Raw genomic sequence first — 21,479 nt, forward strand, 5'->3', positions numbered from 1 at the left:
GCAACACCAAAGGGATTGACCTGCATTTTGTAAATATCACTCTTGATGGAAGATAGAGAGGTGAAATAATCTCCTTCCTTGGAGTCACGTTCTTCATCAGTATCTTCGTCACTTAAGGAAACCACCATTTTTTTTGTTTCTGCGAAGTCGTTTGGCACACTCATCTTTTACTATTTATTAAAGTTAAGAATATTAGAGTAACTAAATTGTGTCTTGGTCTATTTTTGAATCTACCTAAATTACCCTCACTCCTCTTCTCCACGTTTTTCCAAGATCCAATCAGATTATTTCTTCCCTCACAAGTGCCAAACGAGACAAAATTCATTCTCCTTTCTTCATTTTCGGTCTCGCCTCCGCCTCTTCCCTTCCAAAATCCTTTCTTCATTTCTTCTCTCACAAGTGCCAATCCACCTCTCCAAGTTTTTTCAAGATCCAATCAGGTTAAATATCTTTCTTTCACAAAATCATCTCAAATTGTCGGTCTCGCCTCCGGCTCTTCCCTTCCAAAACAAGCGCCTTGAAGTGGAGTTTCAAATGCTCACCGGAGAGCACGACAGCCGAGGCCAGCGTCAGTAGAGCACCCTGACAAACTCGAAAATTTTTGTCTCTCAGAATATCTAAACATACATTCACGAGTAAAGTCTCCTCAGACGCCGTATATGTTTTCCTCGATACTTCGAGCAGTTGGTGGAGATGCTCGACGCCAGCCATCCTCTCCTTAGTTTCCTTCGCACGCGCCAACTCCAGCGCCTCCTCCATAGCGTCGGTGGTTTGGCTGCAACAACCTACGGTTATTTCAATTTTTTTCATCTTTAAATTTAATTTAGTTTGATTAATTTTGATTGATTTAATTGGTCTTATCGTTTTTAAACCTGAAATTTTTGAAGATATATGGGTAAAATGTTGGATTTATGTTTGAAACTAAGCTTATTTGTGCATATGGCTTGAATTTATGCTGAAACATGTAGTCATACTCTGTAGCAGTTGGAGCAAATCATATTGGGTCATTTTTCATTTTACTGCTACTTTTAAATATGGAATTTGAAGTTATGGTCTGAAGAAAGCTTCTACTGCTCTGTGTTGCTTTGAATTACTAACGTCTATCTGACAGACAACAGTTAGATACCAAAATGCTAAGTTTCCAAGTTCGTAGCACTCTTAAAAGAATCCTGGAACAAGGCACATACACACCTTAACACCTTCAGGAAAGCAAAATGCAGCCAAATCTTTCAATCGCAAAGCCAAATTTTTTCTAGGAGTATACTTAAAAAGCACCTATTGATTGTAAACAAAAATATAAGAATAAAAAACAATAATCGAGTTGCCTTTGCACATTTTAAACAGATTGAATAGTAGGGAAAATAAAAAAATAATAATAGTTTCAAGCATAATGGTTGTCATCTTCACTTGAACCAGTTATATCTATATGTAATTTAAGATAAAAACATGCATCTACCTTAAACAAAGACTAAGTTCTTACAACACATCAGTTCAGAGTGAATAAGCTTATTCTTTGAGGAAATCATTATGTATGAAATGCTAGAAGAGTTTTCAGAGTAAGTCCTGTCAAAGAGAGCATGTGCATGCACTAGATTGCTAGGCAAATGTTATGTCAAAACTAAAAATAAAAATTTAAACAACAAACCTGAGGTTCCAATGTTCGAAGTGCGGGCTGCTGATATGTCTGCATTTTAAAGTCCAACATTTCAGCTCTCGCCATTTCACATTTCTTCCTCTTGATGAATGCATCCTCAACAACCTCAAGATTGGTGTGACGCCCCAGATTCCGACGACTGTCATCACTGTATCAAGACGAGTCTTTCCAGCATGCTTATGTCCTCACTCACACGCACCCTGGGAAACTTCCCAGGAGGTCACCCATCCCAAAATTGCCCCAAGTCAAGCACGCTTAACTTTGGAGTTCTTATGTGATGAGCTACCGAAAATAAAATGCACCTTCGTGATATGAGTAGTACAAATAAAATCCTTTAAGCCCTCTTCAACTGTACAGTCCATTACATTGAACATTCTCGGAATCTCTCTCATTCCCGTGTGGGTCGGTTCATTCATGTTCCCTTCACCTAGAAGCCTGCCAGGAGCCGCTCATTGTCCGTGCAACTGATGGCACCGGCGATCACCCCTCGCCCTCTTTGGCCCTGGGCCTCACATGCCCACCAGCTTCCGCTTGGTTCGTCCCCGAACCATACCGTACTAAGAGAGGTCGGCTCTGATACCAACTGTAACGCCCTAGATTCGACGAGACTGTCTTCACTGTATCAAGACGAGTCTTTCCAGCGTGCTTATGTCCTCATTCATACGCACCCTGGGAAACTTCCCAGGAGGTCACCCATCCCAAAATTGCCCCAAGTCAAGCACGCTTAATTTTGGAGTTCTTATGTGATGAGCTACCGAAAAGAAGATGCACCTTCGTGATATGAGTAGTACAAATCAAATCTTTTAAGCCCACTTCAACTGTACAGTCCATTACATTGAACAGTCTCGGAATCTCTCTCATTCCCGTGTGGATCGGTTCATTCATGTTCCCTCCACCTAGAAGCCTGCCAGGAGCCGCTCATTGTCCGTGCAACTGATGGCACCGGCGATCACCCCTCGCCCTCTTCGGCCCCGGGCCTCACAATTGGCATCTGGATGAAGCCCCGCAACAACAAAAGGTTCAAAAAGCAATGTGGCCTCCTTATATTTACATGGTCTTATATTCACTCTCATCTCATAAAATTATAAGAATCATAAATAATCTCGATCTTCACAAACAGTTAACCAGTCAATCACAGAGAAAAATTAAATGTATGGGCCATATGGGAGAGCATTAGTGTAACTAAGAGATACCACAACTCTTGGTTTATTGGTCTACAGATATTGTACTTCAGTTTCTTTTTATTTTATTTTTTTTATGATTTACGCCTTGGAGTTCAGGCATATGCAAAATGCAGATTTTCTGCTATTTTTTGTCAGCTATTCTTGGTGTAGTTTCTGGTTCTAGACCTCGAGCAGATGTTGTTTATTGCATAGATGCACTTGCAACGCGTCTTGGAAAAACATGTACCTGGGAAGTATGCTTCTTGGCCCCATCATTATTTTCTAATATTTTCTAATATGTACTAGAGTCACTAAAATCATTATCTTAATGCTTAAATATTGTTTTATTATATTCTTTACAGACAATTAAAACTGTATCTTGGTGTATAACTCCGTTTTGTGGATCTCTGGATACCATTTTCTTTAGGTGATCGCTACAGCTCAACAAATTGATGTATTTATTCATATCAGGTTTGTATATTGCCGAGCAATCTCATTATTACATTCTCCTTTATGTACTAATGATTTTACTTTTATCTTTCTTCGTCAATCCATATTAAATTACACAGTAACACATAAATTCTTTTGGATTTTTATATAGAATTTTTGTCCATTCATTGGTGAAACTGAAAGATATCAACTTCAGGTTTTATTAAGGCTGAGGACTTTATACAAACTGATTTGGTAGGTCATGACACACCAAAAATTTGTTCTAATTATTAAATTATACCTCCATTATCTTCTCTCTGTGTCAAAGGCAAAGGGAATGTTAATTTTTTGATAACTTTAAAAATTCAACGTCTCTATGTTTCTCTTTTTCCCACGTTTCCCAAACAAAATTTTTTTCCCAAACCAGAAAACAATGGAATCATCCAATTCCGAAATCCTCCAACTTATCATTTATTCCCACGTCCTCTCTGTTTCTTTCTTTTTCCCAAGTCTTTCCCAAACAAAATTTTTTCCCCAAACCAGAAAATATTGGAATCATCCAATTCTGAAATTCTCCAACTTATCATTTATTCCCACGTCCTCTCTGTTTCTTTCTTTTTCCCAAGTCTCTCAAACAAAGTTATTCCCCCAAACCAGAAAAGAATGTAATCGTCCAATTCTGATATCCAAAATACAAAACAAATATCGGAAGACCCTTCTTGAATGCAAGGTGAAAGTGTGTGTCTGTTACTGTGTTGGTGTTTTTTCTTTCATATCTTAGTCGCGGTTCGGAAATGCATGCTTGATTATAATGATTTTTTTGATTTGTTATCATCTATCTAATTTTATTTTATTTTTGTACAATTGGTGTGACAATGATGCTCAATTTGAGTTCTTTCGTTATAAAATAGTATCATAAAATCCATAATGTCATATGATATTTTTTAAATGATATATAAACAATTACTATTACATCTTTTATAATATCATGAATGTTTGATATATTAGCTTCATATATTGATGATGTTGTAATATCATGAATGTTTAATATATTAACCTCATATATTCATGACACACGCAACGCGTGTGCCTCGGTGGCTAGTTTACATAATGACCAAATCCAGAACATCCTCTACATTGTACAAAATCAAGTTTCTTTGTTTCTGTTCGACCCAATACCTCATTCTTTGATATAAAATTCCCTTGAGTAGGTGCAGACCTTTTATTCCTTTCAAAAGGAACAAAAAAAAGTTTTGGTGTTGACACGGTTTTCTTCTTGTCTTTCATTTTTTTCAAGTAGTCGCCAAACTTCTTAGTAATCAAGGAGATTGACTCCTCACCAAGATTAGATTCATTTGCTTCTTGAATTAGGCTGTTCATGGAGTTAACAGTGGTTTGTAATGCAATTGCCTTCCCTTTATTTCTTTTCTATAGGTCCAGATTCATCTCAAATGTCCGGACTGAGCTAATCAAGTCTTCCAGGTTAAGTGTAGAAGTGTCCTTAGATTCATCGATAGCACAGATTTTGATGTTGAAGCATTTTGGGAGGGATCTCGGGACCTTGCTAACCAATCTTTCATTTGACAAAGGATCACCGAGACTAAAAGCCTCATTTGCAATGTCACGCAATCTTCGATCATATTCAACAATAGTCTCGTTCTCCTCCATTCTCAAGCTTTCAAATTTGGAGGTTAACATCCCGAGCTCGGTTCTGCGAACACTTTCAGACCCTTCGCAGTGTTTCTAAAGAATATCCCACGCTTCTTTAGCAGAAATGCAGTTGGTGATAAGGCTGAACATGTTGACATCAAAGAGGTGAATATAGCATTGAGCGCCTTTGAGTTAAAATTTGAGGTTTGGACTTCATTATTAGACCATGAACTCTCAGGTTTAAATTTACTATCCCCATCATCATCAACTGTTCTCGGTGGAGACCAACCATCTAATACTCATTGCCATGCCCTTTCTTCAATAGATTTAATGTACATACTCATCTTGACTTTCCAGAGGGCATAGTTTGATCCATCCAAGATTGGTGATCTAAAATCAGGGCTAGAAGCTAACGTATCCATCAAGTTTTTTTTTGTGTATTTCCTGTAAGAACAGCAGAAGACCATAATCAATCACTTAGTATATCAACCGTTGGCTCTGATACCACTTGAAAGGGCTGTCGCTCATAAACATACAGGAAATATTTAATAACTAATGTATCAAAATTTGGTGTTGTGCTTAGGTGTTGTCAAAACCAGTACACAACACTGCAGCAGAAATTAATTATGAACACACAGGAATAATTTTATTGGATAAACAAAGATCAGACGTAAATCATGCAAAAGTACGAATACTTGTGTGATGCCTCATGGCAAAAAAATTCACTAGAAAGTATGTAAATATTTTACACCGAACAATGCTAGTGAAAATACCAAAACTAAATTCCTTGACACACCAAGGAATTAAATATCATCAAAATAAATTACAACTAAAACCGATATGCATAAACTCAAACACGCAACGCTTAAAACAAACGAAACCACTCGACGGTCAACATTCTGCGTCAGTGTTGTTCTTCGAGTGTTGACATCAGAACCAAAACACGTGATTGTGTGAGTCAATCACTTAAACTCTTCACATGGCAATCTTCAAGTCCGAAATTCAGCAGCAACGTAGTTATTACTGCGTACCCCTTTCAATATTCGATCATCATATTTATATCAGTTCTTAACATAGATCTTCATAGATACTCCATACCTATAAACAAGGAAATAAGAGTTTTATTAGAATCAAATTTTACACAAGATTGTTATATTGTATCTTATGGATAATTTCCCAAATTATATTGAATAATTCCAAAAATACGTTTAAGTGTATCTAGGGAAACAAATCATTAAATTAGTCTAGAAATGTAAAATAAAATATTAATTAATTTTGGAATCCAAGATTCCTTTCAGGATCTATCTGATGGTTCAATATGTCGCAGACGCTTCTGCAAGTTGACTGAATTTCGTGTTTATGCAAATATGAAAATTCAAGTAAGTGGGCTTATACTTTTAAAAGTATATACATATGAGATTTCTTGGTCTATGTTCTATTTTTTAAAACTCTGACCGAGTATGTTTCTTCGTTTTTCCTTCGTTTCAAAAGTATGTCCCATTAATTTCAAGATTATGTACGTTTATTTCGTTTCAAGAGTATTTTTCCTTCATTTCAAGATTATGATTCCTTTTGTTCGTGTCCAGTTTAAAGATTATGTTTCAAGAATAGTGATGAATCGACTTGATATGGGGACTTCCGAACTATGATTAGATATGACCCCTATATGATGAGGTTATAACTGTTATATGACTTCACCACCTTAGAGAAGTAAAAATAAGGGACTAATATCAGTAAGGATTTACGAATTTTGATAAGATATGGCCTCTGCACGGTATGATTATAAATGTTTCACAACCTCGTCTCTTAGAGGATTATAAATTATTGGCTGAAATCAGTAAACCAAGCAAATGAGATGAAATTTTAGTGTTTGTTGTTCACAATATGTTTATGATACACTCTTGATATGTTGTGTTTTCAGTTAAGACATTGTTCATGATACTCTTATGACATGTTTGCTTAAAATATATTCATGTAAATTTCATATGTATTTGTTATACGTACTAGATAGACCACTTGCTGAATATTTCACAAAATACTCATACCTTATACTCTCTTCCTCATATAAAAAAAAGAGAACAATTAGACAAGAATAAGAAATGCTTTGGAACCAGTGATATAAGACAAAGCTCAAGATCAGACATATGTTTTAGTAATGTTAAATTGTAATCACTTCCTCAATTTAGCCATTTCACATTCGTTTCACTGTAAAAACAATGCTTATTAATGAAAAATATTGTTTGGTTGTATAATATACTGTAAAACTTGTAATTTTATGAATGTGTGATTAATCAACATCGGATGTCGACATGCCTCGGTCTTGGAGCATGACATGTTGTTCCTAGATTAAAAACTCCTCTTATATTTAATATAACATGTTCAATTGATCACCTAGATTAAAAAAAAAATTATGTGGTGGCCTCATTTTACTTTTTTCTTTGGGCACAACACTATAATTCCTAGTCTTCAGGGGGAGGAATCATACCGCCTCATTGTCGTCCATGAGATCCGAACTAGCTGGGCTCGAAGAGAACCACCTCCTCGCTAGCTCGAATAAGGACCACCTTAAGTGTCTCCAACTACTCCATGAGGTCATTATAATTATTCCTCTCTTTCTTTTGTAGCCTCCAGATCACTGGCTCGAAATATGATAATCAAAATTCACGGTTGATATCCAAATGAGCAAGCCTAGCATATCACAAGCAGAGGGGTTGGGGAGATCAATCCTTGCATGCAATTGACAGAGTTCCCCGACTAAGAGTGGGTATTCGGGTTTGATAATTTGGATCCCGACCTGACCCAACGCAAAGGAATCAGGTAATTTTTTTTGTTTGAGATTACAAATAAATCTGATTAGGTATCGTGTAGTAAAATTTTAGCAGTTCTTGTAGTTTGGTAGCCTCATTATAGGCTTTTAATATTTTTTTTTTAATTTATAGATTATGAATATTTTGTATTCAATTGGCACACTCAGTTTAATATATATTGTTATAATTTTTTAAAAAATTGATTCATATTTGAAACGTTTACTACTCGTTTTGCTTAAAAAGTACTAAGATTTTTTTTTTTAAATCTCACAAACTTTGGCCGAATTAAAAATATACATATACATTTTTAAAATATAACTTGCACCATTTTTTTTAAATAAAAAACCAACTATATTTGAAAATTCAAAAGAAATAGTTCAAAGTATAAAATCGTCAAACGTTTGCAAATTCTAACTTAGCAATAAAGCTAAATTTAACAACCTCTCAAAAACCACTCAAAAGCATAAATAAAAAGTCATAAAAATATTTAACATAAACTTAAAATCATAAGTCATAATCATAATGCGGAAAATCTAGCGTTGGTCCTCGGGTTATGTGCGCTTTCAGTCCAGTCAGATCAACCTATCAAGACCTCCACTACCATCAACATCATACTCACCTACATCGATCACACCTAGTAAGTCTAAAGACTCAACACACCATATTCTTAATAGCAAATAATATGTATACAGATCACATGAAACAACGAAAATATTTTTACTTAAAATTACAATTCATAATCATGCATAAACTTAAACATTTTCATATCATCATAAACATATTCATATTCATCATATACATATACATTTTCCTTTTTCGTTGAATTCAGATCGTTAATTGCGAATTTCGTATTCGTATTAGGGGTCAATGGATCCATCTACATGTAACCATAGTACTGGGCGGCAGGGACATGAGCGACACACTCACCCATCAAATGAGTCTTGGCCTTACGTATTAACATATCATCGTATTAGTCACAATTACTTCTCTTCCTTCAACATTTCATATTTTCATCACTTTATAAAATTCATGTATATAATAATCGTTTTTCTTTCAAACCAAGCATGTAACTGATCGAGCAAAACTTGCACTGTGGAATCTTTAATAAAAATATGATTTTGTATGTTCAAAAATTAATCGCAAGTGCACAATGTCAAATAATAGTATAATGTACGTGAGTACGAGTATCGTTCCACTGAAAACTGTATTTGACAATTATTATTTTCAATTATCAAATCTTTAGCAACGAAAATTTGTTTGATTGGTTTAATACTACTATGCTCGAATAAACATGCAAATTAAAAAGATTCAATAATTAAATAATGAAATATGATATTAAAATGGTTGATTTAAAATTCAATGAAAAATGGATTTATTGGGAATTTCGGTTCACCTACCCTTCTTAATTTATTAATTCGTTCGATAATGACTGTATGCTTCCGACAGGATTTCCTATTCAATTGAACACACTCTCTCGAGCTATGCCAAACTAATTCTACTCAATGAAGTAATTAAATATATTTAATTATTTATCAAGAGCGAATTGCATGTCGATCTATGAAATCCCCTAGTTTTCGACCCTTAGGACTATAACTATCGGCGCGTATCTAATTTCATATATCTATGTAAATTGTAGAACCACGGATTATACTACTCGTTCCTATCACAAGTTATTCTCTCGAACTCACTCGCAATATAAAATTGATATTAAAGTTAGCTACGCTTTAACAACACGATAAAACAACAGTATAATCAAGAATAAATCAAAAATCGATATGTGAATTAATTTAAATCAAAATTCGGGGTAGGGTCCCCTTAAATCCCAACAAATATGTAAGTTAGCTACTCGAATTCATATTTAAACTAAACAAAACAATGTTTGAATGATAAAAACTAGATTAGAAATACTATGCGTGAGGAAAATGCAAGGAACGACGCCCGAAAATCTTCGACTTCAAGCGCAAAGGTGCTCTCCAAAGCTTGTGGCCGCCCTCCAATATGTCTGAATCACACAGAAACGTCCCAAAAATCCTTCCCATATCATCCACATGCCAAGACTAAGGTAAAGAATCGGCAAAGATATTTTTCCAAAAATAGGTGGCGCTCGGGCGGTATAAAATTACCGCTCGAGCGCCACATCTTTTGTAATTTGGCTCTTCGGAAGATAAATCTCGCGCCCGGGCGGTAGGAAATTACCGCCCGAGCGCCATACTTTCTGGAAATCATCTTAGCTATTCACCTTTCGCGCCCGGACGGTAATTTTCTACCGCTCAGGCGCCAGCCTTTCTGCCATGTTCTTCTTGGCTTGCGCACTTTGCTCTAGATTCGGTTTTCCTGGTCATTTTTCCTACAAATTTGTCACACACAAGTGAGACATGATCAAATGCAAATGTTTATCATAAAATGAACAAAATGTAAATGAAATGTACGCATGCACAATGCAAACACACACAAACTAATGCAATAAAACATGTAAAAACCACGTCTATCAACTGAAAGGGGATCGATTAAGGTGCCCGAAAGCGCAACGGAAGTTTCAAAAATTTGTTTTTCAACAAGAAAACCGAGCACCCTAATTCTATAATGTGTAGCGAATACAAAAAACACAAAATGTCATACATAGGGTGTTTTAAAGAAATATACCTATCAATCTTGAAAGATTGATTATGGCTCCAACTTAGTTGTCAAACAACTAAGCTCTTCAAAGGCAAGACCCTCTACAAGCTTCCCTTGTTCTTGAATATTTCCTTCAAAATTAGGTCCACCACCAACAAGCTAAATCCACTCTAATTTTGCACTAGAAAAATTAGAGCAATTTTCTTTGAGAAGTGTAAGAATTCCTCGACAATTGAAGAACAAAAATTAAGGAGAATTCTACTTGAATTTTCATCCAAGTGCCTTGGAGGAGAGAGAGTGGAGTGTTTTTTTTGGTGTATGAAAAAGTAAAAGTGAGCATGTGCATGCCATGCCTTGGATGTTGAAAAAGTAGCATCCCAACTCTTCATCTCCCATGCATGCATTTCTATTTGGGTTTATAACAATTATAAAGCCTATGGATTTTTATTTAAATGTCTCAAACACATTTGAGACCATTTAATCTTTACTTGATTTTACTCAAGCCCACTAGTTTAATAATTATTTCTAATTGGGCTATACAAGGTCCAAATGTTATTTAATTAATCCAACACTTGAATTAATTTAATTATTTGGACTCTACTAGGTCCACTAGTGTTTAATTAATTCAACAATTGAATTAATTTAATTTAGTCCATAATAATGTATATGAAAATCACAATTTTCAAATACATTACTCGTTTGGCCAACTTTTAATTTAGGAACACTTCCTCGAATTAAAAGTTACATTCTCCTTATAGAAGTCATATTTCTATTTTTATTTACGCTTATAAACTCCTTTGTAAGCCGTTCAACACATTGAACTATTTAAGTTCTCAACGGGATCTAGAAAGTTAGCACTTGTGTGACCCTCAATGGTTCATTGATACAACTAGCCGTGGGTTCACATCTCTATGTGATTCGGACTAAACATGTCCTTATTCGAGCATACCCCAATTGCTCCATTCTTAATTATCAACTCCTTGATAACAAGAACGTCAGAACTCAAGTCTGATAGTACCCAACCAATCATGTTAAACGTCTAGCAGCATCGCTTACATGATTCCCTAGGTATCAAATGATAGTGGCTGCAAGAACCATTCAATTATGGTTAGCGTACAGTACGGTCCCTTCAACTCATATATCCCGACCGATTCTACAACCATTGGTATATCAAGAGTTGTCAATGAATCAATACTATGTGTCATGTTGTAGTTGCATCGATGGTGTAATCTATGAAACCCCTTTCATAATTACAACCATACTCTGCTAAGAGATTTCATACTACATACACATAGGATATCCATACCCGAAGGTAAGCGGTGAATCCCCGACTACAATGCATCGACTCCTATATGTTTCGACAAAACACCCAACCTTGCCACCTGATGACCCCTTAAGAGTCGGTAAACAAGTCAAAGTGTAATGCTTGCACATAGAGTCTCAATGTTGTCCCGGGTCATAAGGACTAATGGTGTACAACCATAAACTAGGACGTTTCCACTCGATAAGTGAGAACCACTTGGAAAGTCCTTTATGGAGGGTTGTTCAGTGCACTCTACCAGGAGCACCTATCTGCATGCTCGAACATCACAATGTCCCCTACCAATGAAACATGGTACTCAATCGCAGATACTAGTCTCGAACTCGAGCGGCCTATATCCTTCTTAGCGGCGGCTGAATCGACTAGGAACTGTTTAGAATATACAGTATTCCAAATATGAGTTTAATGATACTCATCATATGAGCATCTCATAATCTTTCTACTATTTGTATATTCAAGGGCTTTATCTATGCAACTAGCATGGGTATACAGATAAAGATGTGCCAAAATAATAATTTCAAATATTATTAAAATAAAGATTATTTATACATAGAGTTTCATTGTGAACACTCGGCCAACACTTGGCTCGACGTGCACCTACTCTAACAATCTCCCACTTGCACTAGAGCCAACTACCCATATGCTTCAAACCCATCGATTCGCGATACTTCTCGAATAATGGTCCAGGTAAAGGCTTAGTTAGTGGATCAGCAATATTATCTGCGGAGCCGACTTTGTCAATCGAGACATCTCCTCTTTCCACGATCTCTCGGAGGATGTGGTACTTTCTCAATACATGTTTGGACTTCTGATGAGACTTGGCTCCTTTGCTTGAGCTATAGCTCCCGTGTTGTTACACAACACCGGGACTGGAGCAACTCTATTAGGAATGACGTCCAACTCTTGGACGAAATTCTTTATCCAAACAGCCTCCTTTGCTGCATTTGATGCAGCAATATATTCGGCCTCAGTGGTGGAATCCGCAGTACTGTCTTGTTTGGAAATCTTCCAACAGACAGCAGCACCATTGAGCATGAATATGAATCCAGAGGTTGACTTCGAGTCATCGATATCGCTTTGGAAGCTAGAGTCGGTATAGCCTTTCAATTTCAGTTCTCCACCCCATAGACCAAGAACAACTTATTGGTCCTTCTCAAATACTTGAGGATGTCTTTCACAGCTTTCCAATGTGGAAGACCAGGGTTCGATTGATATCTACTCACTACACTTAGTGCGAAAGCCACATTAGGACGTGTAGATATCATCCCATACATGATGCTACCAATCGCAGATGCATAAGGAATGCTTGTCATCGCCGCTATCTCTGCATCAGTCTTGGGAGACATAGACTTGGATAGGGACACGCCATGACACATTGGTAGATGTCCTCTCTTGGACTTATCCATCGAGAACCGCGTCACGATGGTATCAATATATGTGGACTGGGTGAGACCAAGCAATCTTTTTTATCTATCTCTATAGATCTGTATTCCCAATAAAAAAGATGCTTCACCCAAGTCCTGCATCGAGAACTTACTCGCTAACCATATCTTAGTTGATTGCAACATTCCTACATCATTCCCAATGAGTAGAATGTCATTAACATACAGCACCAGGAATGTCACAACACTCCCACTGACCTTCTCATACACACAGGGTTCCTCAGGATTCTTAGTAAAACCAAACTCTTTGATTGTACTGTCGAATCTAAGGTTCCAACTCCTAGATGCCTGCTTTAGACCATAAATAGATCTCTGAAGTTTGCGTACCATATGCTCACTTCCGACAGATGTAAACCCTTCAGGTTGAGACATGTAAATCTCTTCCTTAATATCTCCATTAAGAAAGGCTGTCTTAACATCCATCTGCCATATCTCATAGTCATACCATGCAGCTATGGTAGAAAAATCCTTATGGACTTGAACATTGCAACTGGAGAAAAGGTTTCCTTAAAGTCAACTTCTTGTCTTTGGGTATATCCTTTTGCTACCAATCGCCCCTTGAAGGTCAATACCTTCCCATCCGCCCTAAGTTTCCTCTTGTAAATCCATTTACACCCTATGGGAACAATTCCCTCAGGTGGATCCACGAGATTCCACACTTTGTTCGAATGCATGGAATTCATCTCAGATTCCATCGCTTCAAGCCATTTGGATGAATCGGCATCAGATAACGCTTCCTTGAAGGTCCTTGGATCACATCCATGGTTAGGCTCATCATGGCCTTCTTCAAGAAGCAGACCATACCTCATAGGTGGTCTCGAGACTCTCTCGGATCTTCTAGGAGCTTGTATCTCCTCTCTTGGCTCTTCGGGTGTGGGTTCTATAATTGTGGGTGTCTCTCGAATCTCTTCGAGTTCTATCATCTCCCCTTTTCTATCCAATAGAAATTTGTTTTCCAAAAAGGTTGCATTCCTAGAAACAAACACTTTTGTTTCTTGGGTATGATAGAAATAGTATCCAACTGAATTCCTTGGATATCCCACAAAGTAACATAAAATGGATCGACTATCCAATTTATCTCTCACTACCTGCTTCACATAAGCAGGGCACTCCCATATTCTAAGATAAGAATATTTGGGAGGCTTACCCATCCATATCTCATATGATGTCTTGTCAACTGCCTTTGAATGGACATTGTTCAACAACAGTGCCGCTGTCTCAAGCGCATATCCCCAAAAGGATGGCGGCAACTCCGTGAACACCATCATAGACCGAACCATGTCCATCAAAGTCCGGTTAAGACGCTCCGAAACACCATTCAACTGTGGTGTAGCGGGCGGAGTCCACTGCGAGAGAATCCCATTCTCTTTAAGATACTCTTGGAACTCGGCACTCAAGTACTCACCATCTCGATCCGATCGAAGTGACTTGATGCTTCGTCAAAACTGTTTCTCTACTTCACTTCTGAATTCTTTGAAACTTTCAAAGGCTTCAGAATTGTATTTCATCAAATACACATACCCATACCTCGAAAAGTCATCGGTAAAGGTGATGAAGTAGGCATGTCCATGCTTAGTGGTGATGCTAAGCGGACCGCACACATCGGTATGGATCAAATCCAATAACCCTTTGGCTTGCTCCACGTGGCCCTTAAAGGGAATTTTGGTCATCTTTCCTTTTGGACAGGATTCACAAGTCGTGAGAGCATTAATATTAGACATATCAAACATGCCTACTCCCACTAGCTTGTTTATCCTTCTTAGGGAAATATGTCCTAATCGAGCATGCCACAATTGTGCCGAATTTAGAGTAACTTGTTTTTGCTTGTTTGTTGTTGTTATTGCTTGGACATTGTTTAGTGGAATATCTTTCAATTTTAAGTTATAGAGACCGTTTTCAAGTTCTCCAGTACCAATTAAACATTCATTCTTGTAAATGTTGCAAACACCTTTGCTAAATAAACAAGAATATCCATCTTTATCAAGCATAGAAATGAAAATAATGTTTTTCACCAAATCTGGTACAAAAAAAACATCTCTCAAAATTAAATTAAAATAATTGTTCAAAAGCAAGTAAAAATCTCCTACAGCCTTGGCAGCAACCCTTGCTCCATTGCCCAACCTCAAGAAGGTCTCACCTTCTCTAAGTCTCTTACTTCTTCTCATCCTCTATAAATCATTACAGAGATGTGAGCCACAGCCGGTATCCAATACCCAAGAAGTAGAGTTAATTGAAATGTTTACTTCAATATAGAACATACCATTTCCAGAACTCTTCTGGGCAAGATATTCTCTGCAGTTACGCCTCCAATGTCCAAGCCTTTTGCAGTGATGACAAATATCAGCAGTCTTGTCAGCCTTGACTAGTGTGGCTGCCACAACGGGATTCAGAGCTTGCCTCTTCAAGGGCACGTTCTTCTTGGGACGTTGGAACGAACATTTCTTTTCCTTCCCAGGTGGACCAGTCTTCGTACCAGATGAAGAGCCCACATAAAGAACCGACTTCTCATCTTTCATAGAAGCCTGCATATAACACTTGGCTTTGAAGTCATGGTCACACCATTTCTTGAAAGTCTGCAATTCCTCATGAGTGCAATTAGTCGGAGCCTCAACAGGGGACGACTTAGTAAGTGTATATGCTATCCTTTCCGAATTCAAGACGATTTTTCAGATTTATTAGCCAATTGAGGTAATTAGGTCCGGTTAATACGTGTTTGTCGAGTATTACAGATAGCGAATTGCGAATCGAAGACGTTGTCAAAAAGTATTGAAAAGTAAACAGATAAATGTTAATGACTATTTTAAAATATTTAGTAAGATATAAAGTATGGACTTTTACTTTATAAATGTTTACTCCCACTGTTTTGACATCTTTCACTACCCTATAGTGAAAACGGGAAACTCCTTTCCTCAGTAGGTACGCAAGGTCCAATTAGCGAATTATGATCCCGAATAATATCAGCCAATCACAATTCCTAAAAGGTAGTTTCCAATTGCATCTCCATGCAACCCTCTACGTAAACTTTTGTCTCACGTTTATTAGGACCCAATAATATGACGTCGTTCATTTTTACGTGTCAAGCCTTACCCATCGATGTTGAACCTTAATGGACGGTCGCCATGAGTTCCCTCAATAATATGAGCCGAAATCATGGGAGTTCCACGTAGTTCACATCACCATGTCAATGGATGTCACAGCTTTCCGGCACCCAGGGCTCCCCCAATAAAATGAGCCGAGCCCCGAGCACGGGTAGCGTTCATCATGCACCCATTGTCGATAGAAGACATGGAAATTATAAACAAATTTATAATTCCCCTTTTCGGGCTTGATATTAATTTTGAATCTTATTCAAAATGATGGTTTTTAATTTTGAAAGGTCTCATCATTAATTTTATTTAAAAGCTCGTCATGTTTGATCATATGTTTGCCGGATTCATGCAACTTTGTTATTATCATAATAATAACGCACATACTCATTATTTATAACATATCATGCATATATTATAAACAGTAAACAAAACAAGGATGATCAATCGCCCCAATACTAATGGCCCGTGTGAGCTAAACACGGGCCTAGGTCCAATCCTAGGGAAATGCATGGGATGCAAATGCAACTATTACATATGCTTCCAATATTTACATGTCTTCGATCTTCATAATCATCAAGGCCACCATCTTCCAACTTGATCTTCCACTATACTAATATTTACAAATAAATATCCATGGCAAATAGGGATACATCTCATGGGGTGGGAACGGGCCATAAATCTAGCCCACTTTGAATTTGATAATTATTACAATCATTCAACACAAAATATCCTAGCATACACCTAGCAAATTGGGCTTGGGCTTTTGATCATCCTTCATGCATAATATCACATATCATATACCATCAATTAATTATCACAATAATTAATTGATCCAATATTATATATCTTGATCCAATCACTAACCGCCACGATTATAAACTAAATTAACAAAGTATACAAACTCCTTTGTCTACTTTCAAATTAATTTATTTATAATAGAATTTCTTGTAAATCACCATTTACTATAAATAATTAAAGTCCAACTTAAATTATTTATTTCATGAGAAAATATTTGCAACTTTTGTAAATTTAAACTTAAGGGCCCAAAAAATTCATTTTTCACCAAAAATATTTTGGCCCATTTAAATTCACAAATATGTTAGCCATCCAATGGCCCAACAACTCAAGGCCCATAACACTTTGATAATCCAAAACACTTTTGGAAACCCTAGTCGTCATCGTCGTCGCCGGAGCTTCGTCGCCGGATTCCGGCCAACAAGAACAAATTTTTTTTTTTTATTAAAACACAGGGGCTGTTCGGGCAACCCCTTAGGCTGCCCTTGTTGCCCGAAATGGGCAGCCCCTCGGGCAGCCCGAGGTGCCCGAAATGGGCAGCAAGTCTTTCCCAAAACCGGCCACGATTTGATGCGAAAATTTGTCTCATACGGTTAGAAATTGACCTCAATATAATATTATGTATATGCTACACAAAATAGTATCCTTAGTTCATGATACCACTTGAAAGGGGATCGATTAAGGTGCCCGAAAGCGCAACGGAACTTTCAAAAATTTGTTTTTCAACAAGAAAACCAAGCACCCTAATTCTATAATGTGTAGCAAATACGAAAAACACAAAATGTCATACATAGGGTGTTTTAAAGAAATATACCTATCAATCTTGAAAGATTGATTATGGTTCCAACTTAGTTGTCAAACAACTAAGCTCTTCAAAGGCAAGACCCTCTACAAGCTTCCCTTGTCTTGAATCTTTTCTTCAAAATTAGGTCCACCACCAACAAGCTAAATACTCTCTAATTTTGCACTAGAAAAATTAGAGCATTTTTCTTTGAGAAGTGTAAGAATTCCTCAACAATTGAAGAACAAAAATTAAGGAGAATTCTACTTGAATTTTCGTCCAAGTGCCTTGGAGGAGAGAGAGTGGAGTGTTTTTCTTGGTGTATGAAAAAGTAAAAGTGAGCATGTGCATGCCATTCCTTGGATTTTGAAAAAGTAGCCTCCCAACTCTTCATCTCCCATGCATGCATTTCTATTTGGGTTTATAACAATTATAAACTAGATCTCCAGTATAATAGATCTAACAGATTTCACTGATATCAAACCCGTCCCCAAAGGAGAAGAGACAGACACTACCGCAGATAATGACTCAATAGGCAAAGAATGCATCAAAGCAAATCGCTCAGATATAAATGTATGGGATGCACCAGTATCAATCAATACATAAGCAGGATAACTAGAAATAAAACAGTTACCTGCAACAACATCATCAGGTGCATCATGTGCCTGCTCCTCAGTCAAAGCGAACACTCGGGCCTGCTGTCTAGGAGGCTGGCTCGCTATCTGGCTCCATCCTGGCCTCGGCTGTGACTGAGTAGGTGGGGCTGGCTGGAAGGAATGAACGACAGCAGATCGTCTCCCTGTCTGAGCCACTGATCTGGATGACTCAGCAGCCTGGGATCCCTGGGCACCTCTCTAGGGACACACTCGGGCGAAGTGTCCCTGCTGCTTACAAATGCGGCAGTTGCCGAACACTCCTCGGCACTGCTCAGTGGAATGCTTCCCTCCACAAGTATTACAGTATGGTCCTGTATAACTCTGATCCTGACCAATCTGTCTAGAGCCACTCGAACTGGATGAGCTACTTCCAGCTTTCTTGAATTTCTTACCCTTAGCTTTCAGGAAGTCTTTCTTCCCACTACCACTGCCGCTCTCAAATCGGGGAGCTGGTGGAGGCATCTGTGATCTCGGTGCTGAAGGCACAAACGAAGCCTCTTTCTGTCTCATCAGACCAGCTTCAGCTCCCTTGGCTCGGTTCAAGGCATCAGTAAAGTTGTTTGGCCTCCCGGTATTCACCAAGGTAAAGATTTCAGGATTTAGGCCATTTATAAACTGGTCCGCAACGGCCTCATCATGTTCAGCTACGTGGGGAGCAAATCGGAGCAGTGCAGAGAATTTGGCCACATATTCCTCAATATTTAGCTGGCCCTGCCTCAAGTTTGCAAACTCGGCTCCCTTGTCCTTTCTATACGACACTGGAAAGAACCTTTGATAAAATTCAGTTCTAAAGACATTCCAGGTGGTAATCGTACCTCGTTGTTCCAAGGCCCGCTTTGTGGTAATCCACCAGTTCTTTGCCACATCATGTAACTGGTGCCCTATCAGTTTCACCCTCTTCTCATCAGTATAGTCCAAAGACTCAAACAACATCTCGATATCATCTAACCAACTCTCGCATTCCACTGAATTCTCCGTACCCTTCAGAGTTGGTGGATGGAACGACTGAAATCTCTTTAACAAGGTCTCCATGGGAGTAGCTGTCACATCCATGGGAGGATTTGAAGTACTACCCTGTTCAGGTACTCTTCTCGGAGGCATATCTGATAATCAAAAGGATTAGTAATCCCAATACACAAATATGTTTCAGTCCTCCTCCGATCATCTTACTGCTGATCCAGAATCGGTGCTGATCCATTCTCAATAACACATGTTTTCAAATCAAGTAAGATAAACATGCATTATAAAGCAGTAAATCATGCTAGCAATCAAAAGCAGGAAAGAAAACCTCAAACTACCCCGCTCACTAGCTCCTATCTCAGTCTCAAGGATCTATCGCTCTGATACCACCTGTTGTGGGGACCCGGACGCTAATCAGTTCTTAATCGTCATCAGGATCAATTTACTAATTAAGTAATTAGGGTCATAAAATATTTTTTTTTAATGCGGAATGTAGTGAAATCAAACTAATATACAACTCAGTATAAAATAAAGTACAAGTCTTGTACCGTCTACAAATCAGTAAAAACTAAGGTTCAACATCTAATTATCAAGTGCCAAAACCCTATATACATCAAAGTCCGAAGTCTCCACTCTATCACGATCTCTCCTCATCTCCTGGACCCTGATCCTGTCCCACCTGTTGTCATGTACACATACAAACAAGACAACAGCCGGATAATTCCGGTGAGAATATAATCCCAGTATAAATCAACGAAATATGCAATCATATAACCAAATATAAAGCATGTAACAGATAACAGCAATATGTATCAAAATCTGAAACATAATCAATATCAGACTGTCGACAATACTCGTAGCTACACAATTTAGACTAGACTCAATCCTAGTCTAGGGATCCCGGTTTCCAGAAGTTGGCATTCCTATATCGACCAACAATAATAGAAAAGACTCCAACTCTATCCACGTCGATAAGGTACCGATCACCAGAAATAGAAAAAGGTCTTATTCTATCCACACCGATATGGTATCGATCACCAGTAATAGAAGGAACTCTAATTCTATCCACACCGATATAATATCGATCACCAGTAATAGAAGAAGCTCCAATTCTATCCACACCGATACGACATCGATCAACAGTAATAGAAGAAACCCAAATTCTATCCACAACGATAGCCAATCATCCGGTGACAGACTTTGGCACTATCGCCAATACACTATCTTGTGACATCGTGCAATGTGCCCGTGGCGATCCCGCCACTATCAGGCACTTCTGTCACAAGATTACTCGTCTAGTACCTGCTATCTATAAATCAAGAGAACTAGTACATCAATCAAAGCAATGCAAATATCAATGCAACAAAATAAAGTATGTGATTTGGGGAAACTCAAGTCTAAACCGACTTAAGTCGATCTCCCGATACCACATTGACTTATACCTTTTGTTCGTAGTTTCGGTCAGGAATTTAACTCTGTCAATCCCTCGATCTGGCAATGGCAATATCAATGATATCATATCAATATACCGTTTAAATCGATATCAATCTGATCAATAATTCAAAATCAACGGTATAACCGCACAATCCCGATATCCCGGTCAATATAACATCACCAGATAATAATTCCCTCAACTAATAATCGATACCAATACAATCTGATATCATATCTCAATCAATTAACTTCAGAAAATCATAACAATTCCATAATCAGTCCGTTTCTTAATCTGACTACGATTCTATGATGTCTAACATGTCAAGAACATCATATATGAATCATATTCAATTCCAACAATACCATAATTTCGGAACATATCAAAACTTAACAAAACTTACGTTCAGTTGTAGCCTGCGTTGATAGGAACACAGTACTGAAGTCGGATTCAAATTCTGACGGGCGGATCTTTCACAAAAGGCGTAAGGATTTCTCACACTTCTCCCGAAGCTTTTCTCAATTTCTTACGAATGAATCTAAGGAATTTCATTCTGATATATACATATATATATATATATATCATGCATGATTCAGCAATGTGGCCCATTCCTTTACAAAACACGTCTCGCGCATATGCGCGACATCACTCGGCGCATATGCGCGAGACCTACTAGTCTCCGCA

The 21,479-nt window shown here is 37.8% G+C and overlaps 1 long non-coding RNA gene across 2 annotated transcripts; it reads left to right on the top strand.

Moving 5' to 3' along the window:
- The first annotated feature begins 287 nt into the window (after window positions 1–287).
- Window positions 288–3,397, top strand: LOC142527305 (uncharacterized). 2 transcript variants are annotated; one of them, XR_012815441.1, is made up of 4 exons: window positions 288–683; window positions 723–790; window positions 2,974–3,071; window positions 3,180–3,397. It is a non-coding gene; the product is annotated as an uncharacterized LOC142527305 (long non-coding RNA). The 2 variants fall into 2 exon arrangements; XR_012815440.1 differs by having other exon boundaries at window positions 288–790.
- The last annotated feature ends 18,082 nt before the right edge of the window (window positions 3,398–21,479 follow it).

The sequence above is a fragment of the Primulina tabacum genome, chromosome 15, assembly GCF_025594145.1.
Source record: "Primulina tabacum isolate GXHZ01 chromosome 15, ASM2559414v2, whole genome shotgun sequence".
Taxonomy (NCBI): Eukaryota; Viridiplantae; Streptophyta; class Magnoliopsida; order Lamiales; family Gesneriaceae; genus Primulina; species Primulina tabacum.